Genomic DNA, 26851 nt, shown 5'->3' with positions numbered 1-26851 from the left:
ACATCAGGCCTTCTCATGAAAATATCCTCTGAATTCAAAACTTTCCCTGGTTGAATTCAACCTTTCAATCAGAAACATTTAGGGTAGATGTACTAAAGTGTTGTGTCTGTCAGAATCGTTGCAAACCACATGCAAACCAGAAGGAAGCGTAACGTGAAATGTACTAAACAAACGCAACGCTGTTAGCGTCATTTTAACAAATGCTTTGCAGCCGCTGTTCTTATTTGTGCTTTTGACAGCACGTCACAATTGTTACTGGCATTTCCCAGTCCGCTTTTTCTCATGTGTTGCCAGTTGTTATCAATGTACTGGAGATGAACACCCAAGCACCTAATTTTCACTAAAGTCAGGGTGTACTTACAAGCCTTGAAAACACATTTCTATGACATTTCTGGTTTTCCCAGTGTGTTTAGCGCAATAGACTGCACACCTGTGCCATCTGTATAGGACCAAGAACTATTATGTGTTAACTGTCAAGGCTACTAAGTAGACCAGGTTAAAAATAATAATTAAAATTAAATTAAATTAAAAAAAAAACATAAAATCATTTAGTTTCAATTTAAAATAATCTTTTATTCGCATTGTGCACCAAAGTGTACAATACAGCCGCATGATTTATTTTGCGTTACCAGGAGGCTAAAGTACAAAACAAGTGTGCTAGGTATTCATTTGATTTTATTAATGTACTTTATACTGTACAGGCTTACTGTGCAGATTTATATTTTTACATAATGTAATGTGTAGCCTACCCAAAACACATTTGTGTTATTTCAGCACAATTATTTATATTTAAAATACATTGAGGAGTGTAAATGTATGTGTGTGAGATTTTATTGTATTGTTTTTAAACCCGACACCTCCTTATGTTTGACAAACATGCCTGGTTTAGTGAGGGGATACTGTATGATTATGAAAAGCTTTCTGAGGGTAAAGGTTGGTGCCCCACTATAAAATCAATGGGATTAAACTGCCTTTCACATATATATATATATATATATATATATATATATATATATATATATATATATATATATATATATATATATATATATATATATAAAAACAGTATTAAAAGAGGTAAAATGAAGACTGAACAGAATGCATTGTACAGATGATATTTATATTTAACAAAAACTATGTTTATTTTGATTCTTGCACCCTTGCATGTATAGACGTTATCCTTCGGGCACTCTCTGCTGCAGCAAACCACAACTCAGCTGCTGCTATTTGATTTGAAAAAATAAAGTAGATGATGCAAATATTTTAATTAGTATATTACGGCTCTCTTCATTAACATATTTTGTCTTAGTACATACGACAAAGTGTGCACTTTACAAATTGTCGTAACGAAAATGCAAATTGCGGTATGTTTGCGCTGCGACTGGCCCATCTTAGTACATCTGCCTCTTAACTGGTTCCTGACTCCTCTGACAAAGTTCACTATTTTTATTGGTTCATCTGTCCGTCATGTTTACCAGGATCCTATCTGCTCGGTATGACAAAGGTTGAGGAGGGGTGGGCACAGGTTTATGAATATGCATGATAAGCATATAATGCCAAAAATAAATAAATCCATTATTTTTGTGGGTTAATGTGGAATAATAAAGCAGACATCACTGCCTAGAGGTTAGAGTGTCATGTGTGACAACGTCTTATCTGCATTCATATTCTTGTGGTTAGAGGTATTTCCCTTGTACATTTTGCATCTTAGCTCTAACCGGGCAGGTGTCCGTAAAGCAATTGTTGTCATTTATATGGGGCTTGTCATTCATATTCCTAAACCTGTTCCCGTCTGTGCTGGAGTTAGCAGGTACAGAACAATTGTGGCAAAGATGACAGACAGATGAATCAATCAAAATGCTGAACTTCGTGAGAGGAGTCAGGGGCCAGTGAAATGTTTCTGATTTAACAGGTTGAATTGAAGCTGCCGATGTTTAGAATTCAGAAGCCATTTTGACAGTAAGATCCAAATGCCTAACTGATGTAACACGAAAATAACTACTAAAAACTGATTTCTGACCAAGGATATGCTAATAAAAATATTAAAATAATGGTGATTATGTTGAAGTAGATATTACAGGAATATGTAGAACACATGAACAGGTCTTACTTTGCTGTCCAAAATAAAATAGTGATTAAGTGGTTTTTAAGCTTTGTTGGAAAACAAAAAGCCTTCATTTGGTTAAAATAGTTATTGTTCTGGCATTGTTCCCTCACAGCACTGACCCCCCCCCCTCAATTTGCATATTTCCTTTCCTTTTATTCTTTGTTATAAAGATATTAAAAAAGGGAGACTGTCTATACTTATTCAGCTGCCACATGATTTACTGTGCAGGGTATAGCTACTCTTTAAAAGTCAATATCCAGTATGTGTACAGCTCAGTTTCTGTTGTGTGAGGAACCTGATCACTTTAAATATAAGGATGAGTAAACTAACTCTAATAGTTCACAGAAACGCGCATGGTTCATTTTCTTCAAATAAACAAAGGATGACATTGTGATCAGCATGTGATTATTTCCCGTTGCTGAGTCTGAATGTCAAGTTAAAGTGTAAGGGTATTTGGAATATTTAATACATTTGACATTCTCTGATGTACCTGTAGTTTTTTATGTTTATGTGTAAATTGTTTCATTCTGCCATTATTTGTCAGCTGTGCAGGAAACAAGTTAAATGCATGTCCCTGAGTTGATGGTTACATATCATGCTTGCACTAGTGGAAAGCTCAAAAGAATTAGGCCTAAAATTACCATGCCCTTTTTTCCAGCTATAATTTGTTTTATTGGATTTTTCTGTAGCTTAATATCTTCAAGTTGCGGTCTTTTCTTCAATTTTCAGGATTTTTAATTTCCACCAACTATTGTTTTCTGTATTTCTTGGGGTTAATTGTCTTTTAAATAAGCCACTTTCAAAGGTTCCTGTGTATTGTAGGCTATTTAACCTGTCTCTCAGTAGGCTTGGAGTCAATTATAAGCTGGTAAAAAAAAAAAAAAAAAAGTTTTATATTAATTTAATAAAGGTGGCACTTACATGAAGATTTTAGCCTTTTTGAAAGGATACAGGTTAATGTAGTTTGACGCTCAACTGAGGAGATGTACAATGTTCTAGAATTATATATTTGGAATGAACATGATATATTTTTTGCACTATAAAGAATAAATAACATGGGATATCAGCTGCCAGGATATATTATGAATTGTATGATAAAGTGCATTTTGTACAGTATATTCTCTCTTATATGGTCAGCATTGCAATACAATACACATTTTCACAGGAACAGATCACAAAGATCATAGTTAGAAAATTATTTGTGGGTCGCAGTAGGTATCCACAATATATAATTAATATTTTATGACTAAGCTGCTCATACTAACTACTCAAAGTTTCAGTTTGCTTAGCTACAAATGTTGAAGGTGCCCACAATTGTACAGATTTGAAGCTGTGATGCTCTGTGCCACTAACCGGGATTTGCGTGGGCTTGGTTTGAACGGTAAACACAGCTGATACAAACAAACCTCATAGGATGTTTAAATGTCAGGCAGAAAAGCAATTCCTCTCCAAAATATTGCAAAGGTCTGGTGTAAAGAAATATACATGTATATGTAAATGTTTTTCTGTGAAAACCACAGGCTCTTCTCAGTTTTGTTTTCAGCTGTCTTCTGATGAAGAGATATATACCTGAACAAATATCAAATATTTCAACAGTTCATAGTTACAGATATTATTTTAACTATAAACCACAAGCTTACCAATTATAATTGTTATTGAAAATGATGTAGTTATATAAATATATTTCTGTGTTTTCTTGATTATATTATGTGTGCATGTTAAATAGTAGTTTTGAAAGTATACAATTAAGTACATGAATTGTTTTTATTAGTACTATGCTGCAAGTAGAAGACCCTGGTAAACAACAGGCCTGTTTTCTTTTTTCTTTTTCTTTTCAATTCATAGTTACTTTCCTTGTGGTTGTGGTCATACAATAAAGAAAATGGTTAAAAGAAAAGAAAATCCAGGCATTAATATACAGGGCTGTAGTTGCAATGTTTATTATTTCTTATTTTTTGTTCATGATCTGTTCAATACTCATTGTTACCTGCATTCCAATTAGCCCTTATTATATTACTAACTTTACTGATTAGAGGACTGTAACCATTAGCAACACTCTCCTTTGAATAGTTTAGTTTGTTTTGGAAAGTAAAAGTTAGCTCTAATATATGATAATCTATTTTAAAACTATTAATGTTGCATTGCCTGTAGATTGCTAAGGTTTTAACACCTTGAAAAACACAAAATGTGTGGTTAATTTTAAGAACACTGCATTTCAATTAGACTTGTATCAAAAGATCTGAAACTGCAGTTAAATACAAAACAAGAGACAGTTCCCTGAAACGTGTGTTATATGTTAAGAATAAAAGAGAGATGTGGGGAGAATAATAATAAAAAACAGCACCTTTTCTAATGTGGTTTAATTTCTGTACGGGTATGACAGACTTGTTAAAAAATAAGAGATGCTTTGGGAGCTTCTTTTTTGGACTCCCACTTGTGGTTACAAATTCTTGCAAAATAGACACAGACAGTTTTGTGAAAAAATTTCATATATGGATAAATATTGATATACACCACATGTTTTATGTTAATAAATACATCAGTGTTCATCAATTTGGCTTTTTAGTGCTCCTAAATATGGAACACGGTCTTATTGTACTTTCTATATATTTCTTATTTCTGTGTTAATATGGCTTTGTTTAATTACATTTTAAAAGAAGCCTTATGTGTAGCTTTACAATGTTGTGCAATCGGCACTGATTATAATAAAGTTTTATTGTTTTACAAAACTAATATATATCTAGATATATCTATCTTATATTATATCTATATGATATATATTCGTATATATATATATATATATATATATATTAACTGTTTTAAATCTGGAAAAAAAAATACACTCCAAACCAAAAATGCTGTGTTTTAAAGCAACTTTTTCTTCACATTAAGAAATTCCAAGGATGGTAGATGTATGTGAAACTCCTGCATTCTGTATGATAACTGTATTTGTTAGTTTCATGTTATATCACAGGGTGAAACTTACAATTATTTTGTTGACCTAATTAAATCAATATTTTGTTTGGGCATAAAGACTATTTTAATTGTGAAAGAACGTTTAAGATAAAAATCAGGGGTTGAAAATGTTACCAAACAGAATTGTACAACAATATATACAGACAAGGTCCTGCCTGGGAACTCGTACAGACTCTTGTTTAAGCTCAACATGTGTGTAATTATGTGACCTTATGGGACCCGAGAATTTTAATTTGATCTAGGGTGCCTGTATTCATTAGTTTCATAATGTGTCACTGAAGACTAATTCACATTTCTGTGTGTGGTTAACAGATATTAAGGTCTCGAGAAACCTTTCTTATTTTTTCCTCATAGTCATACTTTTAAAAACTTTTTTTAGATCAAAATCATAGTCTTAAATAGACTTGACTTGAATTATCTTAGATGAGTTGTTCACTGCTTTACTGGGTTAAAGCAATACCATTTTTAAGTGTGTACCTGTCAACAATAAAATTAAAAGACTACAGAAAATACAGTAACAATCTATCTTGTATTTACTGTTGTCTTATACAATGGACTTACAGTAATACCCATTCTGTGAAAATGCAAGAATGTCAAATGTAATTGGTTATTCTTAGAATGAAATGCATGCCGATAAAATGGTGGTTTCAAAATGAAAGGTGCAGTTTTATCAGAACCTGATTTTTAATATATTGATTGTATCTCAAAGCAGTAGGATTTAAACATTTTGAGTAGCAGGCTGTTGTATTATTAGCAACTAGAATTATAAGAACCTTAGAAAAAAATGTGTGGTATTTTTATTAGAGTTTGTTGATTTCAGTTTTAATAGCTGAGGTTCAAACTATGTAGGAGTCACTGTGGCTCACCATTATATAGGTGATAAATTAAAATAACAGTTTAAACTGTCTGTTCTTTTGTGTATATTTTGCTTACTGTAGAATAATTTAAATGGAACTCTTGTGATGCAGGTTATCCTCTTATCAGAACTGATTTATGGGGACAATACAGGTCATTAGGCATCATGTTGAAATGAGATATAAATGGTCTTATACAGTATTTGTACAAAGTTGCTGCTGTCTTATGAATAAACCGATTTAGCAAGTAGCTTTATTGTTGTAACAATTGACTGGTAGATGTAGATCTAGACTAGTGTTTAATATTTGTTTTGCACAATGAGTATCGTACATAAACCTTCTGTTTAAGTAGTTTTAGCTGAATGTGAAAAGCCAGTTTAGGAACAGAAAAGTCTATCTATAAAGCATGCGATTTGTAACCACATTTGTGCTCATCAAAGGGTTGGTTAAACAGAGTATGAATGCTGTAAAGCAAAGGAATTATTTGTGTGTTTTTGACCATTTAGTGTTTTTTTTGTCAGTTTTCCTGGTTTTAGTGAAAAAAAAAAAACATTGCTGCATTTACAAACGTAATTATAAATAACACTAGTCAAATATAAAAATGTAGGTGTTATTTTAAACATATTCTATGTTTTTGGAAGTTATTAAAATAGTGTACCATATCAAATTGAAAATATACATACTACTATAGTGCTGTTCGTAATGATGTACTGAAAAAAGGTAAACACGGTCACCCCCTTTGAAAATCAGCTGATTTAGTGTAGAAATAAGGATACAGTTAATGTTTTGCTCTACTTATCTAATCGCTGTTTTTTTTAATATACATAAATATAAATAAGTCATTCTGAAACTTGATGGCTTTGGTGATAATAAAATAGCAGCCGAGGGGAAATTTTCTTCATTAAAATGTTCTTTCACAACCCACACTCAGTTTCGATAGGAAAATTATTTAACCTTTTCAGCAACAACTAATGCCTATGAAAACAAAACCAGACCAAAAACTGTTGTTGTTGTTTTTTTTTTTTTGTTTTTTTTTTTCCATTTTAGAACAGGTACACCATCATTTTTCTTTCTGGTGGCTGATAAATAAATACCTATGGAAATTACCAACATGCTGTGGTTATTATAATTAAAATAGTAGAACAATTGTTGACAAGAATGTACAATTTTAAATTGTAAATTTAAATCTTCAATTTGGTATATACATTTTGACATAATGTAATGTGTAATACCCCTATCTGGCTTACACATTTCTGCAGTAGTTAGATTTTGCAATGCAAATGATATGACATTTCTTTTGAATGGTTATGTCGTCTTAGTTAAGCCATACACTTTGCTGTGTTATTATAGAATATCCATTAGTTGCAATCTAGAATGGATTGGCTTAGTTATCTTTTTCTCTAAGCGAGACACAACCACATTTATGTGTCAGTTCCCATACAGACTCAGACAAGGTGGAAAATATCAATAAAATGTGTGGGCACAAGTTTTAGGTTTACATTGAATCTTGGGTATTTGTAAATGGACTTAGGGAATATTCAGAACATTTTTTTTTATCTTATTATAGCTTATCATATATGTGTGTGTGATAAAAGATAAAATTAAACCAGTAAAATAAATAAGTTTCAGGTGTTGTATTTATTATAGCTGTCATATTGCCAGGGTTAAAAAAGTTAATAAATAATTTAATAAAATACAAATATAAAAATTGAACACGATGTGTATATTCTTTACTGAAAGTACTAATTTTGCAGAGGCTTAACTTGAGAGTAAATTTCAAAAACTGCTCATTCATTGCTTTCACGAGTGACATTTTCACATCAATTTTCTCAACAAAATTGTCAAAGGACAGCATCAAAAAAAAGAAAACCTTTTAGTTGCAGTATTTCTGTTTTTCAAAACATTTGGTATTACAAGAACATGTATTTAGAGATCCACAGCTCATTTCCTCTTTGATCTGTTTTGTTTGCCATCTAAGGTGCTATTTTTAAACATATTTTGCGAATAGCTCATTTGAATTTCAAGGTAAGATTTTTTCATGATACTTAGATAAAGAGATAAACATGCACGTAAAGATTTTATTTATTCATGAAATCTCTGACCTATTTTTTTTTTTTTTAATAATTAAAATACTGTAGCTGCTTGTTCCCTTTCATTTCTGTTTGACATTCTATAAACAGTGCATTAAAGTTATGGTTTTGAATATTTTTTAATGGTACATATTTTAGAAATGTGTCACCTTATGAGAGACAATGGGGGAAAATGTTTTTTAAACTAGTACAACACACCTGTGATGTTCATAATCTCTTCCTGCTTCTGTTTTGAGCTGGGCTGTAGTTATGCATCTGTGCACCTTACGGCTGTATGAGAATGTAAGCAAACGTGACAGTCAGCATTTGTAGATGTAGCTGATCTAATTCTTCACCATAGCTCATATTGTGATCTTTTTCAAAAATAAGTGGTATCCTAAGAACCTCAGGAGGCCTGAAATTAAATCCACCTTAAGTGAAATTAGCTTTCTGACCAAGTCCACATCATCAAACATCACTCAATTCAGAACAACTGGGGCAAAAAAAAAGCCAATCATGAAATAGACTGATGTGCAGTACGGATAAGGTCACATTGCCATGGCCTGTGTTAAGAGGGTTATACTATCCATCTATCAGCTTCACAGACACCTACATGTGGAGGAAAAAAACAAACATACATTTCAGGACTTTGACCAACAAAGTGGTGCAGTACTGTAGATATCCTTTAATACTTTCTGTCCATTTTTTCTTTGTTCCTGTATATCTTTAAGTACAAAGCATGGTGGTCAGTCATTTTTTCTGTGTTTTTGTTTCAGAATTTCTGATACCTGAAACAGAAAGCAGCATGGTACAGTTTGACTGGAAATGGTGTTGAGTGAAGTCACGACTACCACTTATTTACCAAACCATGGTGAGTGATGCGTACAGTGTTGGAAACCTCTCAAATGCAAATAGAGGCCTTTTTTCGTTGTGACTCAAACTGTACATTAAAAGAGGATGAATAACATTGGTCTGAAGCGTTATTTTGATTCAAAGGTTAAGCCCCTCATCCGCTTTTTTAACCACTCTGGTTAGAAATAAGAAAGTAAAAACAATTTGGGAACAAAAAAACAACTGATCAGCCCTTCAAGACTCCACATTGTATTTATTATATAGATTTGCCTTCCAAAAATCAGGTTGACTGATAGGTGAATTGGTAGGTTAGGTTGAGGAGGACTGAGACAGCGTTGAGAAATCCAAATCCAAAATCTAGAATCCAGTTGCTTATTCACCAGTCACAAATTGCAAGTGGGTGGATTGAACCACACCAGTGGAGACACCTCCCCTAAAATTTCCACTAAAAACTATATCTCCCAGGATACCATGTCTTCATTTACTAGGCAACCATACACAAGAAAAATCCATCCAACAAAACATTAGTCAATTGCTGGTTATACCTGTTACCTTTACAGACAGTTAGAGTAAGAACATTTCAAACTTCTCAGAGTCATTGTAAGTAGTAACACCTACTAGTACAAAAAATATTTAAGTTGCCTATAGTAGTAAACCCAACTGTTTTATAAGTTATGGATTTTTTTATTAATACATTCCCTTATTTTATTTTCCAGTGTTGTATTCCATGCTGTTGTATTACCGATAATGTCATGTTAAAATACAGGCCCCAAGTAGCGTAATTATTTGCAGAGTAGGTGTCATGCCTTAATGAAAAAAATGCTATAAAGTTATAAAAGAGCTATGGTTTGTCCATTCTTGAACATGTGAATGACCCTTGATTGCAAGTTTAAAAGAAAGGCATGGGAGGAAAATGTTCTAATTGAGCCTGCTGTACATTTGGAGAAGTTTTGGCTGCCTGTTTTCTGTAAGGCAAACTACTTTAAAAATGTACCTTATTGCACTAAGATTGTTTTGAAGACATTGCAGTAAGTATTAGAGCTAGGTATCATACAGAAATATTTTTTTTGTCAAGTCCACATCCAAACTAGGGTTTTTTTTTTTTTTTCCCACCTGTTTCTTTCATGCTATTGTGTGTGTGTGTGTGCAAGTATCCCTATCTGTGTGCAATTATCCCTATCTGTGTGCTGTGTACAGTAAAATAAGATATGGTAACAATTGGTATCTCTTGAATATAAAGTATTGGCAGTGAGTATATAATATTACGTTACAGGTCACCATGGTAATTTGCAGTTTACTAAAAATAAAAATTAATGAAAACCATTCTGCAGCAAAAATACTCCTACAGTCCTTTCTTAGAATTTCTTAATTGATCCTTCGCCCCCCCCCCCCCCCCCCCCCCCCATCTGTCTGCCACCCCTTCGCCTCCTCTCCTGGAGTCGCCACTGAACTATACTATACAATTTTAAAAATATATATATTGAAAACCCTGACTTATTGATCACATGTTTCTGACAATTCCTAGGCAGGTTAGAAGCTAGTCTGTCATTTCTTCAGTTACCGCTTGCAGTATATTCACAACTGACCATTTCGGTGCAGGGCACCAATGGAGTGCAAGAATCTTGATGAGCTGTGCTGCAAAATTGTGATGCGTATTTGTTACGCATTAAATGGAAATATCATACTGTGGGAGGGTGTGGGAAGTTCACTGACACAGGAGACAGAAGGTTGGAGTTTAAAACACTGCTTGGGTGCACTGATTTATTTTCGCCACAGGGTGGCATGGTTGCACAGTTAAACTCAATACCAGCAATGGTAGAGGCTTGCCGTCCACTCGGCGCAAATGCAAGTAAAACACTGTTAACAAACCGTCCCACAACCGTCGCTATCCGAAGCAGCTCGGGTCTTCAGCTATGCTTTCCTATGCCCTCACTATTAATTACGGGGTTGCCCAGCCTTCCCCAACTAAACTAGCAACATCACTCTCGAGTATGTAAATAAATAAAATGCAGCGGCTGCCTTCTGCAGTGGGGCTTTCCTTCCCTTTTCTTGTTTAAGAGTGATGGGATAGCGAAGCATTCCTTTTATAGGTCGAGCAACCCCCCAAGGCCCGCCTCCCAACCACTCAGAGAGAGAGAGAGACACACCCTCACCCAACTTCTCCTTGTCATTGCCATGGTTGACAGGCAGATCCTACGGGGCTCCCGACCTCCTCCTGCAGGGTCATGCATGCGTCAGACAGCCAGCACAGACCTCTCCCTGTTACACATACGTAAATAATTATTTTTCATTTTGTAAAACACTTTGCACAGCTTATCTGGAGGGTTGAATATAGTACTATTCCATAATTCATGTTTTAATGTAAAAAGACACCTCACTGATAAACAGTTTTCAATATTTTAATGTGTAAGTCTTATAGTGAAATAGAGGGTGCACTGTATAGTTAAATACAAGTAATTAAACAGTATAGTTAATATTAATGTGACGTTATTTTATCTAATACAAACTATATGATATAAGCTGACACATATAGAATATTGTATAGAGTGCTGTACCTTCCAAGCTGATATCCACTCCATGAGAAGTCAAAACAGCTTCACCACAAGTGAGCTTCCTGTGCGCTCTGACCTTAACTGGGGGAAAATCAGCCTGTATCATACACAGTACGTGACAGAGTAGCCCTCGCTAATACAGACACTGTTATGCTGTGCATTCGGATATGCCGACAAAACGTATGCCCCCCAATAATATCCCATTAAATGTGACACTAGGTCTTTTTAATTGCTTTTGCAAAGGAAGTCCGACTCATACCAAGAGAAAACAAAAGTAGCAGGTAGGCTATGTGTCTTACTGGCAGCCACACATACACTATAAACTTTTCTATGTACATTTAAAAATGATTTATTTTTGTAAAACGTGTGCAGTGTATGTATGGTAGTGTATAGTATCATAACATGTCCATGCGACACCATGATCTATTTTATGTTAATTGTGTACTAAGTAGGCTACACTAAAAAAGAAAATGCACTAAAATAATTTTGTTTCAGTTTAAAATAATATTTATTATTTTCGCATAGTACCGTTATGTGCACAATGCAGCAGCATGGCTTATTTTGTGTAACCGGTAGCATATAGGCTAAAGTAAAAAGAAAGTGTGCTAAGTATTCAGTAGGCTACTTGACACTATCGGTATAGATTTTTTTTAATTCAGACAACTCGTTATTTCGGACAACCGGTCTGTCTCCCGACTATTCCAGTTTAGCAAGGAACTATTGTACTACATACTGTATGATCTCGTAAAATAAGAATAATCTGTATAGACACATTTAATGTGATAATTTCCATCTGATGCCATCATGTCTTGTGACTGTCTACAGCCTCCTACTCAAAAGACATAAGAATCAGGTGCATTAACACTGTTTTTTATCCACAGCCTAGCTTTCAGATTCCAATATACAAACTGGAAGAGGCTAGATCCAACATTACTGCAGAGGGCAGAGTTGGCATCTTAACTCTTTAACTTGGACATAGTTGATCCGTGTGTGATATAATACTCTTACAAAGACAGGTCTCTGCAGAATTTTACATGTACATCATTCAGAAAGGTGCTTGTAAACAGTGGGCATGCAGCTTCAAGTATATCACCAACTTTTTATTTTTTTATTTTATTTTTTTTGAGAATGAACAGATAAGAATCGTCATAATGATTTTTATCTGAGAAAATTTTTTTGTATGAATTTGCCTTGCCACAATTGTCTTAATGCTTTATAAATATGTCAGTCAAATATTCCAAATACTGACTGCGTTGGACAAGCAAACTTGTTGTAGGGGCTGCCTCTTACTGCTTTGAAAGTGCTGTATTATGTGTTCTTTGTAGATAAGGCATGCAACTCTAATTAAATAATTAAAGAAAACCACTGAAGTCAATAGAGTCATCTGGAAAATGTGTAACATTTTTTGCTCAGTGTTAAGTTTTTGTTTTTTACATTTTTTTAAACACAGTTAAGTTAGACCTCTCGTGTGTTGTCTGCACCATTCCGTCATATACATATATACACAGAGTGCACAAGTGGAACTGAAGCCAGCGCCCCTGTCAGTATGTGCCAGGCAGCCTCAGCTTGCACATAAATGAGCCAATTCTTACAATAATGTTAATGTGGTTCTATTATATACTGTAGAATGCGGCTGTTTGACCATTTCTAATCTAAGTTCTGCAACATGTTTCTTTCTTTTAGTAACAACTAGTGCAAACTTAGTACTGGAGCAAATGCTTTGTAAATCTTGCCCTTGGTCTATTTATAATATTTAAGTTATGTTATATTTATGAATTTAAAATATTTATGTTAAATATTTCTGTTAAAAAAACAGTTACTGGCTGTGGCCATGTTTTTTTTAGGAACAATTTGGAAATACAGTAGACACATCAGGAAGCAAGGTGATGAGTAGGAGTTGAAATGTGTGGCATTTCATGTGATTTAAGGTTTAAAGCTGTTTACTGCTTGTTAGTTGACTGTAAAATAGGTAAAATCAAAGACTGATTTGAGCTTAGAAGGGGCAATAATGTAGATGTCATATTTGGCTGCATCATGTACTTGTTACAGTTGCCATGGTAAAGTACTTCTCTAATAGCATCCAGTATATGATTGCCATGACTTATACATAATATCAAATATTGTTATTGCAATTTCTTCAAAATGGTTCAACACATAGCCACAGAATGTAAAATCTAATCAAAACGTTTTAAATATTTAGTAACACGTTACATTAAGTGCCTCTGTAATTATGCTTTATTTGCATATGTGGTTACATAGTAGTGTAATTGCAAAAGTCACTGCCTACATTTATAATTGTGTAAGTAAGCATTTTGTTGTATTTCAACTACCATATGGAGGGTATATACTGTGCCTTGTAAAAATATTCAGACCCCTGACCAATTCTTTCATATTACCGAATTACAAATGGTACATTGAAATTTCATTCTGTTTGATATTTTATTTTTAAACACTAGAACTCAGAATCAATTATTGTAAGGTGACATTGGTTTTATGTTGGGAAATATTTTTAAGAAAAATAAAAAACTGAAATATCTTGCTTGCATAAGCTCCCAGTTTGCACCGATGAAAGAAATTGCCCTAACGAGGACACAGTTACCTTACCATTGGCCTCCACCTGTGAACCATTAAAGTTGCTGTCACATTTTCTGGATAAAAACCCCACTGTTGAAGGATCATTGGTAAGGCTGTGAATCTGAAGGAAAATGAAGACCAAAGAGCATTCTACAGAAGTTAGAGATAAAGTAATTCAGAGTGAAGTATTCATACAGTGAAGTATGGTGGTGGCAGCATCATGCTGTGGGGATGCTTCTCATCAGCAGGGACTGGGCATCTTGTTACAATTGAAGGAAGAATGGATGGAGCAAAATACAGGAAAATACTGCAAGAGAATCTGCTTCAGTCCGCTAAAAAACTGAAGCTTGGGAGGAAATTCACCTTTCAGCAGGACAATGATCCCAAGCACAAGGCCAAAGCAACATTGCAGTGGCTCAAGAACAAAAAGGTGAATGTCCTACAGTGGCCCAGTCAAAGTCCTGATCTCAATCCCATTGAGAATCTCTGGCATTATTTGAAAATTGCGGTCCACAAGAGTCGTCCAACCAACTTGAACAACCTGGAGCAAATCTGCCAAGAAGAATGGGCCAAAATCACTCTGACACTGTGTGCAAAGCTGGTACATACTTACCCCAATAGACTTAAAGCTGTTATTGCAGCGAAAGGTGGCTCTACCAAATATTAATGTGTGGGGGTTGAATACTTATGCAAGCAAGATATTTCAGTATTTTATTTTTCTTAAAAATATTTCACAACATAAAACCAATGTCACCTTACAATAAATGATTTTGAGTTTAAGTGTTTTAAAAAATATATATATCGAACAGAATGAAATTTCAATATACCATTTGTAATTCAGTAATATGAGAGAACTGGTCAGGGGTCTGAATACTTTTGCAAGACACTGTATGTGTGTATATATCAGTGCCGAGAAAAAGTTTGTTAACTCCAGTGATAATTATGGAAATTCCATAGTTTTACCATAATAGCCTTCTTGAATCAAAACCAGTATTTTCTTAAATATCTAATAGAGATTATATTAACCAATTCCATGTCTTTTGAAATAAAGTGATGTATGAATTAGTCAAACAATGATTAATTAACATTCATGGTATGTGAAAAAGTAGGTGAACCCCTGGTTTTGTCAACGCAATTAAAGGGATAATTAGAATCAGGTGTTTAAATAATTAAATAGATCTTCAGGGTTTAGTTTGGAAGGCCCCACCCTATATAAGGATCAGAAACTTTGTGAGTTTGGTTTTCATCATACAGGTGTGTGGAAACATGTCAAGCCATGATCAAAACAAATCTCTGAGGACCTCAGAAAAACAGATATTGATGCTCATCAGTCTAGAAAGGGTTACAAAACTATTTCTAAGGATTTGGGCTCCACCAATCCACTGTCAAACAGAGAAATGGAGAAAGTTCAAGACCACAGTCACTCTACCCAGGAGTGGTTGTCCTACCAAAATCTCTCCAAGAACAAACCGAAAAATCATCAAGGAAGTCACAAAGAACCCCAGAGTAACATCCAAGGATCTGCAGGCCACTCTCGCCTTGGTTAATGTGAGTGTTCATGACTCAACTATCAGAAAAAGACAAGAATGGTGTTCCTGGAAGGATAGCCAGGAGTAAACCACTGATCTCTAAAAAGAACATTGCTGCCCATCTGAAGTTTGCCAAAGAGCACATAGTTGGTCCACAGGACTTCTGGAACAATGTTCTCAGGACAGATGAGTCAAAGGTACAACTTTTTGGCTTCAATGAGAAACGTTATGTTTGGCAAAAACCAAACACTGCCTTTGAGCAGAAGAACCTCATCCCAACCATGGGATGCTTTGCTGCCTCAAGACATAGACGGCTTACCATCATTGACATGAATTCTGCATTGCATCAGAAGATTCTAGAGGAGAATGTCAGGCTATCTGTCCGTGAGCTGAAGCTGAACCGAAAGTGGTTCATGCAGAAGACAATGATCCTAAACACACAGAACAAGCAGATCTAAAAAAAGAATGACTGCAGAAGAAGAAACTCTGCTTTTTAGAATGGCCTAGTCAAAGTCTGGACCTAAACCGCATCGAAATGTTGTGGCAGGACCTGAAGCGAGCTGTCCTTGCAAGGAAGCCCTCAAATGTCACAGAGTTGAGGCAGTTCTGCAAGGAGGAATGGGCCAAAATTCCTCAAAACCGATGTGAAAGACTGACCAAAAGTTACAGGAAACAATGTAATAACATTTTAGGTTTAAAATATGTGAAATATATGAAAATCTTAAGGGGTTCACAAACTTTCTTGGCACAATGTGTGTGTGTGTCTGTCTATATATATATATATATATATATATATATATATATATATATATATATATATATATATATATATATATAAACTCAGTTGTCAAACTTCTTGTCACGTGGTGAATCTTTCGAAAGGAAAGTCTTCAAAATCAGCTTTCAGAAGTTTTAGTTGGACGTCTACAACCTTAACTCCCTTAATTATACGTGTGTGTGTGTTGTCTGTTCAGCAGCGTGTGTATTGAGCAGCCTGCTGTCACTGAGCACGTGTGGATGACTGGGTCTGTCACTTTGTTCTCTTCTCTCTTCTCTCTTCTCTCTCTCTCTCTCTCTCTCTCTCTCTCTCTCTCTCTCTCTCTCTCTCTCATGAGTGTGTGGCCAGTTTGCAGTTGGCATGTATGCAAAATAAAAAGGCAAATTTGGATAGCCTAGCTGTAATTTTGTAAATGTTTATTATAGTTTTTTCCATTATATTAATAACTATATATTGTTAATAATTTTAACATAATTTCTGAGCAGAAGTAATTAACTTACTTGCTTATACTGAGGTCCCTTTTTTTAACCTGCCAATTAAACAGCAATCTTACAAGAGCATAATTCTTTCATTAGCCACAAAGCTGAGCTACAACAAGTCCAATTCACTTTTATGTTTTAGTAAGTTTAATGTACCTGTTTTTATGGCTACTGAAAGCACAGACTTTCTTGCATGAGACACAGGCAACGTATCCAGCCACAGTGTGTCCATTTTCATCGGTAAGTAATCAGAATGTTTTCCAAATTGATGACCTGCCTTTCTCATTTTCCTTTAAGCTGTAATCACCTGTGATTAATTTCTTGTAGATTTGGTTCTCCTTATTTAAAAATCAACAGGCAACTACGGAAAGTTCAAACAGGTGACTGTGTCAGCTGACAATGTTATATTCACTATACTCACTGACAGATTTTATATATTAAAGTAAAGCAATTTGAATCCCACAAGTCTCTAGGGTTTCTGAGTCTCAAGTCTACTGGCAATATTTGAGATGACTGATAAAGACACTACCAGTAGTTGTGCAGGTTTAATTTGGCTGCCCTACAGTTGAAAGTACCTGTTGCACAAAAACATGTTTCACAAAGACATCGGGTCTGATTTTTTCGAAAGGGGTTTCATTTTTGGTGGAAACAGCAAAATCGAATGAATATTTTCAACTGTTAATATGCAAAAAATATCCTCCTATTTTCTAAAGCAATCATCGGTTTTACCCACCGGCGGATTGCATTTCACGTGTAATTTTCTGCGGTTCTTGGTAGCTTTAAATGAATAAATCAAGGCCATTTAAGCGGTATAATCTGCCAAAAAAAATGGTTCGGGTTCAAATGTGTTATCTTAGCAATGCTATATAAACATAATTGAAATTGAAACCTGTCCCAAAACAGCGGAGAAAAATTAATCAAAGCTCAAATGCAGGGACGGAAATAAGGCTCCCATTGCATAGCAGTTTGATCCAGTTCTGGTTTTGAATTTAATAAGACACTTCTGAGCTTGTGTGATAGGATGTAAATGGTGTAGTGTAACAAGTGAATGTCCATGCTTGAGTTATCACAAAATTGTATTTATTCAAATGCCTCACAAATAATAAATCAGCCGCGCCCCCCAACAATGGTATAGGTCAAGCAATACGGCGGGGTTGCAGTCCCAAACAAAAAGCAACACCCCTAAACCATAGTCCTCCATGCAAGAAACTATGCTCCTTTAATCCCGGGGAAATGCGATGTTCATGTCTGCGCTGTGCTATGCAGTGGGTAATGTTTTGGGGTATGTGGTATTCATGTATGCGATGTGCAGTGGGGTAGTGATCTGGGGAATGTGGTGTTCACGTCTGTGCTGTGCAGTGGGGTAGTGGTCTGGGGAATGTGGCGTTCATGTCTGTGCTGTGCTGTGCTGTGCAGTGGGGTAGTGATCTGGGGAATGTGGTGTTCATGTTTGTGCTGTGCTATGCAGTGGGTAGTGATCTGGGGTATGTGGTGTTCATATCTGTGCTATGCAGTGAGTAGTGATCTAGGGAACATGGTGTTCATGTCTGTGCTGTGCAGTGGGGTAGTGGTCAGGGGAATGTGGTATTCATGTCTGTGCTGTGCTGTGCTATGCAGTGGGGTAGTGATCTGGGGAATGTGGTGTTCATGTCTGTGCTGTGCTGTGCTATGCAGTTGGGTAGTGATCTGGGGTATGTGGTGTTCATGTCTGTGCTGTGCAATGGGTAGTGATCTGGGGAACATGGTGTTCATGTCTGTGCTGTGCAGTGGGATAGTGGTCTGGAGAATGTGGTGTTCGTGTCTGTGCTGTGCTGTGCTGTAGTGGTCTGGGGAATGTGGTCTTCATGTCTGTGCTGTGCTGTGCTGTGCAGTGGGGTAGTGATCTGGGGAATGTGGTGTTCATGTCTGTGCTGTGCAGTGCTGTGCTGTGCAGTGGGGTAGTGATCTGGGGAATGTGGTGTTCATGTCTGTGCTGTGCTGTGCTGTGCAGTGGGGTAGTGATCTGGGGTATGTGGTGTTCATGTCTGTGCTGTGCAGTGGGGTAGTGGTCTGGGGAATGTGGTGTTCATGTCTGTGCTGTGCAGTGGGGTAGTGATCTGGGGAATGTGGTGTTCATGTTTGTGCTGTGCTATGCAGTGGGTAGTGATCTGGGGTTTGTGGTGTTCATGTCTGTGCTGTGCAGTGGGGTAGTGGTCTGGGGAATGTGGTGTTCATGTCTGTGCTGTGCTGTGCTGTGCAGTGGGGTAGTGATCTGGGGAATGTGGTGTTCATGTCTGTGCTGTGCTGGGTAGTGGGGAATGTGGTGTTCATGTCTGTGCTGTGCTGTAGTGATCTGGGGAATGTGGTGTTCATGTCTGTGCTGTGCAGTGGGATAGTGATCTGGGGTTTGTGGTGTGGATCTGGGGAATGTGTGTCATGTCTGTGCTGTGCTGTGCAGTGGGGTAGTGATCTGGGGAATGTGGTGTTCATGTCTGTGCTGTGCAGTGGGGTAGTGGTCTGGGGAATGTGGTGTTCATGTCTGTGCTGTGCTGTGCTATGCAGTGTGGTAGTGATCTGGGGAACATGGTGTTCATGTCTGTGCTGTGCAGTGGGGTAGTGATCTGGGGTATGTGGTGTTCATGTCTGTGCTGTGCAGTGGGGTAGTGGTCTGGGGAATGTGGTGTTCATGTCTGTGCTGTGCAGTGGGGTAGTGATCTGGGGAATGTGGTGTTCATGTCTGTGCTGTGCAGTGGGGTAGTGATCTGGGGTATGTGGTGTTCATGTCTGTGCTGTGCAGTGGGGTAGTGATCTGGGGAATGTGGTGTTCATGTCTGTGCTGTGCAGTGGGGTAGTGATCTGGGGAATGTGGTGTTCATGTCTGTGCTGTGCAGTGGGGTAGTGATCTGGGGAATGTGGTGTTCATGTCTGTGCTGTGCTGTGCTGTGCAGTGGGTAGTGATCTGGGGTGCTGTGCTGTGCAGTGGGGTAGTGATCTGGGGAATGTGGCGTTCATGTCTGTGCTGTGCTGTGCTATGCAGTGGGGTAGTGATCTGGGGAATGTGGTGTTCATGTCTGTGCTGTGCAGTGGGGTAGTGGTCTGGGGAATGTGGTGTTCATGTCTGTGCTGTGCTGGGGTAGTGATCTGGGGAATGTGGTGTTCATGTCTGTGCTGTGCAGTGGGGTAGTGATCTGGGGAATGTGGTGTTCATGTCTGTGCTGTGCAGTGGGGTAGTGGTCTGGGGAATGTGGTGTTCATGTCTGTGCTGTGCTGTGCTGTGCAGTGGGGTAGTGATCTGGGGTATGTGGTGTTCATGTCTGTGCTGTGCAGTGGGGTAGTGATCTGGGGAATGTGGTGTTCATGTCTGTGCTGTGTGCTGTGCAGTGGGGTAGTGGTCTGGGGAATGTGCTAATATGGTGTTCAAATCTGTGCTGTGCAGACATTGACAGTCACCCCATCACTAGACCCATGTACACCACAAGTGAGACACGACACGACACGTCACCCATCACGTGATCCTTACACCTGCACAACAAGGTAGTCAATGTTACGTCACCACTAGATGCTTGTACCACAAGTGCGACACGTCACCCCATCACTAGACCCCTTAGCACCACAAAGTACAGACACGGGTGCTCATGCAGTGCTGTGCAATGGGTAGTGGTCTGGGGAATGTGGTGTTCATGTCTGTGCTGTGCAGTGGGGTAGTGGTCTGGGGAATGTGGTGTTCATGTCTGTGCTGTGCTGTGCAGTGCTGTGCAGTGATATGCCATCCATACACCTACAAGTACAGACAGACACGTCACCAATGTGTCCCATTAGACACCCTGTACAGACACGTCACGACAGTGGACACCTCACCACGTACACCACAAGTACCCACCATACGTCTGGACAATGGGTACACGATATGGACACGACACGGTGTCATGTGCTGTGCCAGACCCCTTGTACCACAAGTACAGACACGACACGTCACCCTATCACTGACCTCTTACAACCACAAGTACCAGACACGGACACGACACGACGTTACGCGTCACCCCCACACACCTAGACCCCTTACACACTAGACCCACGACACCTGTGCTGTGCAGTGGGGTAGTGATCTGGGGAATGTGGTGTTCATGTCTGTGCTGTGCTGTGCTGCTGTGCAGTGGGGTAGTGATCTGTGGTGTGCTGTCTGTGCTGTGCTATGCAGTGAGTAGTGATCTGGGGAACATGGTGTTCATGTCTGTGCTGTGCAGTGGGGTAGTGGTCTGGGGAATGTGGTGTTCATGTCTGTGCTGTGCTGTGCAGTGCAGTGGGTAGTGATCTGGGGTATGTGGTGTTCATGTCTGTGCTGTGCAGTGGGGTAGTGATCTGGGGAATGTGGTGTTCATGTCTGTGCTGTGCAGTGCTAGTGGTCATCTGGGGTATGTGGTGTTCATGTCTGTGCTGTGGTGCTGTGCAGTGGGGTAGTGATCTGAGGAATGTGGTGTTCATGTCTGTGCTGTGCAGTGGGTAGTGATCTGGGGAATGTGGTGTTCATGTCTGTGCTGTGCAGTGGGGTTACACCACGTCACCCATGTAGACACGTACACACACGACACGACCCACGTGACCCCATCACTAGACCCCTACACATGGACACGACACGTTGACCACGCAAGACAGTACACCCAAAGTTCACAAGGACACGACACGACACGTTAGTGCTGTGGGGTAGTGTGTCTGGGGTCTGTGTGCTGTGCTATGTGTTCTGGGTAGTGATCTGGGGGTATGTGGTGTTCATGTCTGTGCTGTGCAGTGGGGTAGTGATCTGGGGAATGTGGTGTTCATGTCTGTCTGTGCTGTGCAGTGGGGGGTAGTGATCTGGGGAATGTGGTGTTCATGTCTGTGCTGTGCTGTGCAGTGGGGTAGTGATCTGGGGAATGTGGTGTTCATGTCTGTGCTGTGCAGTGGGTAGTGATCTGGGGAATGTGGTGTTCATGTCTGTGCTGTGCAGTGGGGTAGTGATCTGGGGAATGTGGTGTTCATGTCTGTGCTGTGCAGTGGGGTGGGGTAGTGATCTGGGGAATGTGGTGTTCTGTCTGTGCTGTGCAGTGGGGTAGTGATCTGGGGTATGTGGTGTTCATGTCTGTGCTGTGCAGTGCTGGTAGTGATCTGGGGAATGTGGTGTTCATGTCTGTTCATGTCTGTGCTGTGCAGTGGGGTAGTGATCTGGGGAATGTGGTGTTCATGTCTGTGCTGTGCAGTGGGTAGTGATCTGGGGTATGTGGTGTTCATGTCTGTGCTGTGCAGTGGGGTAGTGGTCTGGGGAATGTGGTGTTCATGTCTGTCTGTGCTGTGCAGTGGGGTAGTGATCTGGGGAATGTGGTGTTCATGTCTGTGCTGTGCAGTGGGGTAGTGATCTGGGGAATGTGGTGTTCATGTCTGTGCTGTGCAGTGGGGTAGTGGTCTGGGGAATGTGGTGTTCGTGTCTGTGCTGTGCAGTGGGGTAGTGATCTGAGGGTGTGGTAGTGTGCTCTGGGGTTGTGGTGGGGAATGTGTGTCTTCTGTCCTGTGCTGTGCTGTGCAGTGGGGTAGTGGTCTGGGGAATGTGGTGTTCATGTCTGTGCTGTGCTGTGCAGTGGGGTAGTGATCTGGGGAATGTGGTGTTCATGTCTGTGCTGTGCTGTGCGGTGGGGGGTAGTGGTCTGGGGAATGTGGTGTTCGTGTCTGTGCGGTGTGTGTGCTAGACCCCTACAACCACAAGTGACACGACACGTGTCATGTCTGTGCTGCCACACTAGACCCGTGATCACCACAAGTACAAGTGTTACACTGTGCACACACGGGTAGTCACCCCAAGTCACTAGACCCTGGTACACAAACAAGTACAGACACGACACGATACGTCACCCCATCACTAGACCCCTTACACACAAAGTAGCAGACACGACACGTCACACCCCATCACTAGTGCCATACACCACAAAGTACAGACACGAACACGTGTAACATCACTAGACCCCACAAGTTACACCCAATCAGTCCAGAGTCGACACGATATGGTAACCCTACAGACACGACACGTCCCATCACCAAGACACTGTATGGTGTTCATGTCTGTGCTGTGCAGTGGGGTAGTGATCTGGGGAATGTGGTGTTCATGTCTGTGCTGTGCTGTGCAGTGGGGTAGTGATCTGGGGTATGTGGTGTTCATGTCTGTGCTGTGCAGTGGGGTAGTGATCTGGGGAATGTGGTGTTGTGGTGTTCATGTCTGTGCTGTGCAGTGGGGTAGTGGTCTGGGGAATGATCTGTTCATGTCTGTGCTGTGCAGTGGGGTAGTGGTCTGGGGAATGTGGTGTTCATGTCTGTGCTGTGCAGTGGGGTAGTGGTCTGGGGAATGTGGTGTTCATGTCTGTGCTGTGCTGTGCTGTGGTAGTGATCTGGGGAATGTGGTGTTCATGTCTGTGCTGTGCAGTGGGTAGTGATCTGGGGAATGTGGTGTTCATGTCTGTGCTGTGCAGTGGGGTAGTGATCTGGGGAATGTGGTGTTCATGTCTGTCTGTGCTGTGCTGTGCTAGTGATCTGGGGTATGTGGTGTTCATGTCTGTGCTGTGCAGTGGGGTAGTGATCTGGGGAATGTGGTGTTCATGTCTGTGCTGTGCAGTGGGGTAGTGGTCTGGGGAATGTGGTGTTCATGTCTGTGCTGTGCTGTGCTGTGCAGTGGGGTAGTGATCTGGGGAATGTGGTGTTCATGTCTGTGCTGTGCAGTGGGGTAGTGATCTGGGGAATGTGGTGTTCATGTCTGTGCTGTGCTGTGGGGTAGTGATCTGGGGAATGTGGTGTTCATGTCTGTGCTGTGCAGTGGGGTAGTGGTCTGGGGAATGTGGTGTTCATGTCTGTGCTGTGCTGTGCTGTGCAGTGGGGTAGTGATCTGGGGTATGTGGTGTTCATGTCTGTGCTGTGCAGTGGGGTAGTGGTCTGGGGAATGTGGTGTTCATGTTTGTGCTGTGCTGTGCAGTGTGCAGTGGTGGGTAGTGATCTGGGGTATGTGGTGTTCATGTCTGTGCTGTGCAGTGGGGTAGTGATCTGGGGAGTGTGGTGTTCATGTGGCTGTTCATGTCTGTGCTGTGCAGTGGGGTAGTGATCTGGGGAATGTGGTGTTCATGTCTGTGTGCTGTGCTATGCAGTGGGGTAGTGATCTGGGGTATGTGGTGTTCATGTCTGTGCTGTGCAGTGGGGTAGTGATCTGGGGAACATGGTGTTCATGTCTGTGCTGTGCTGTGCAGTGGGGTAGTGATCTGGGGTGTGTGTGTTCATGTGCTGTGCAGTGGGGTAGTGATCTGGGGAATGTGGTGTTCATGTCTGTGCTGTGCAGTGGGTAGTGATCTGGGGAATGTGGTGTTCATGTCTGTGCTGTGCAGTGGGGTATGCAGTGGGGTAGTGATCTGGGGTATGTGGTGTTCATGTCTGTGCTGTGCAGTGGGTAGTGATCTGGGGAACATGGTGTTCATGTCTGTGCTGTGCAGTGGGGTAGTGGTCTGGGGAATGTGGTGTTCATGTCTGTGCTGTGCTGTGCAGTGTAGTGATCTGGGGTGTGTGGTGTTCATGTCTGTGCTGTGCTGGGGTAGTGGTCTGTGGAATGTGGTGTTCATGTCTGTGCTGTGCAGTGGGGTAGTGGTCTGGGGAATGTGGTGTTCATGTCTGTGCTGTGCTGTGCTGTGCAGTGTGCTAGTGGGGTAGTGATCTGGGGAATGTGGTGTTCATGTCTGTGCTGTGCAGTGGGGTAGTGGTCTGGGGAATGTGGTGTTCATGTCTGTGCTGTGCTGTGCTATGCAGTGGGGTAGTGATCTGGGGAATGTGGTGTTCATGTCTGTGCTGTGCAGTGGGGTAGTGATCTGGGGAATGTGGTGTTCATGTCTGTGCTGTGCAGTGGGGTAGTGATCTGGGGAATGTGGTGTTCATGTCTGTGCTGTGCAGTGGGGTAGTGATCTGGGGTATGTGGTGTTCATGTCTGTGCTGTGCAGTGGGGTAGTGGTCAGGGGAATGGGTCTGGGGTCTGTGGTGTTCATGTCTGTGCTGTGCAGTGGGGTAGTGATCTGGGGAATGTGGTGTTCATGTCTGTGCTGTGCAGTGGGGTAGTGATCTGGGGAAGTGCAGTGCTGTGCAGTGGGGTAGTGATCTGGGGTATGTGGTGTTCATGTCTGTGCTGTGCAGTGGGGTAGTGATCTGGGGAATGTGGTGTTCATGTCTGTGCTGTGCAGTGGGGTAGTGGTCTGGGGAATGTGGCGTTCATGTCTGTGCTGTGCAGTGTAGTGATCTGGGGAACTGTGCTGTGCTGTGCAGTGGGGTAGTGATCTGGGGAATGTGGTGTTCATGTCTGTGCTGTGCAGTGGGGTAGTGGTCTGGGGAATGTGGTGTTCATGTCTGTGCTGTGCTGTGCTGTGCAGTGGGGTAGTGATCTGGGGAATGTGGTGTTCATGTCTGTGCTGTGCAGTGGGGTAGTGGTCTGGGGAATGTGGTGTTCATGTCTGTGCTGTGCTGTGCAGTGGGGTAGTGATCTGGGGAATGTGGTGTTCATGTCTGTGCTGTGCAGTGGGGTAGTGATCTGGGGAATGTGGTGTTCATGTCTGTGCTGTGCAGTGGGCAGTAGTGATCTGGGGAATGTGGTGTTCATGTCTGTGCTGTGCAGTGGGGTAGTGATCTGGGGTATGTGGTGTTCATGTCTGTGCTGTGCAATGGGTAGTGATCTGGGGAACATGGTGTTCATGTCTGTGCTGTGCAGTGGGGTAGTGGTCTGGGGAATGTGGTGTTCATGTCTGTGCTGTGCTGTGGGTATGCAGTGGGTAGTGATCTGTGGTATGTGGTGTTCAGTGTCTGTGGTGTTCATGTCTGTGCTGTGCAGTGGGGTAGTGGTCTGGGGAATGTGGTGTTCATGTCTGTGCTGTGCTGTGCTATGCAGTGGGGTAGTGATCTGGGGTATGTGGTGTTCATGTCTGTGCTGTGCAATGGGTAGTGATCTGGGGAACATGGTGTTCATGTCTGTGCTGTGCAGTCTGATAATGGTCTGGAGAATGTGGTGTTCGTGTCTGTGCTGTGCAGTGGGGTGCAGTGGTCTGGTGGTGTTCATGTAGTGCTGTGCAGTGGGGTAGTGATCTGGGGAATGTGGTGTTCATGTCTGTGCTGTGCAGTGGGGTAGTGGTCTGGGGAATGTGGTGTTCATGTCTGTGCTGTGCTGTGCTGTGCAGTGGGGTAGTGATCTGGGGTATGTGGTGTTCATGTCTGTGCTGTGCAGTGGGGTAGTGATCTGGGGAATGTGGTGTTCATGTCTGTGCTGTGCAGTGGGGTAGTGGTCTGGGGAATGTGGTGTTCATGTCTGTGCTGTGCTGTGCTATGCAGTGGGGTAGTGATCTGGGGAATGTGGTGTTCATGTCTGTGCTGTGCAGTGGGGTAGTGATCTGGGGAATGTGGTGTTCATGTCTGTGCTGTGCAGTGGGGGTAGTGATCTGGGGAATGTGGTGTTCATGTCTGTGCTGTGCTGTGCTGTGCAGTGGGGTAGTGATCTGGGGAATGTGGTGTTCATGTCTGTGCTGTGCTGTGCTGTGCAGTGGGGTAGTGATCTGGGGAATGTGGTGTTCATGTCTGTGCTGTGCAGTGGGGTAGTGGTCTGGGGAATGTGGTGTTCATGTCTGTGCTGTGCTGTTCTATGCAGTGTGGTAGTGATCTGGGGAATGTGGTGTTCATGTCTGTGCTGTGCTGTGCTAGTGATCTGGGGTATGTGGTGTTCATGTCTGTGCTGTGCAGTGGGGTAGTGGTCTGGGGAATGTGGTGTTCATGTCTGTGCTGTGCAGTGGGGTAGTGGTCTGGGGAATGTGGTGTTCATGTCTGTGCTGTGCTGGGGTAGTGATCTGGGGAATGTGGTGTTCAGTCTGTGCTGTAGTGATCTGGGGAATGTGGTGTTCATGTCTGTGCTGTGCTGTGCAGTGGGGTAGTGATCTGGGGAATGTGGTGTTCATGTCTGTGCTGTGCAGTGGGGTAGTGATCTGGGGAATGTGGTGTTCATGTCTGTGCTGTGCAGTGGGGTAGTGGTCTGGGGAATGTGGTGTTCATGTCTGTGCTGTGCTGTGGTGCATGC

General features: G+C 40.9%; 1 long non-coding RNA gene across 2 annotated transcripts in view; it reads left to right on the top strand.

The window, feature by feature from the left end:
• LOC121316046 overlaps positions 1 to 26851 on the top strand; it is a 102353-nt gene that overhangs the window by 34913 nt on the left and 40589 nt on the right. For both annotated transcript variants that reach the window (XR_005950355.1, XR_005950356.1), the window contains exon 2: positions 8783 to 8877. This is a non-coding gene — a long non-coding RNA (uncharacterized LOC121316046). The remainder of the gene's footprint in view (positions 1 to 8782; positions 8878 to 26851) is intronic.

This window comes from Polyodon spathula, chromosome 5 (genome assembly GCF_017654505.1).
Source record: "Polyodon spathula isolate WHYD16114869_AA chromosome 5, ASM1765450v1, whole genome shotgun sequence".
NCBI lineage: Eukaryota > Metazoa > Chordata > Actinopteri > Acipenseriformes > Polyodontidae > Polyodon > Polyodon spathula.
This window is presented reverse-complemented; position numbering and strand designations above follow the sequence as displayed.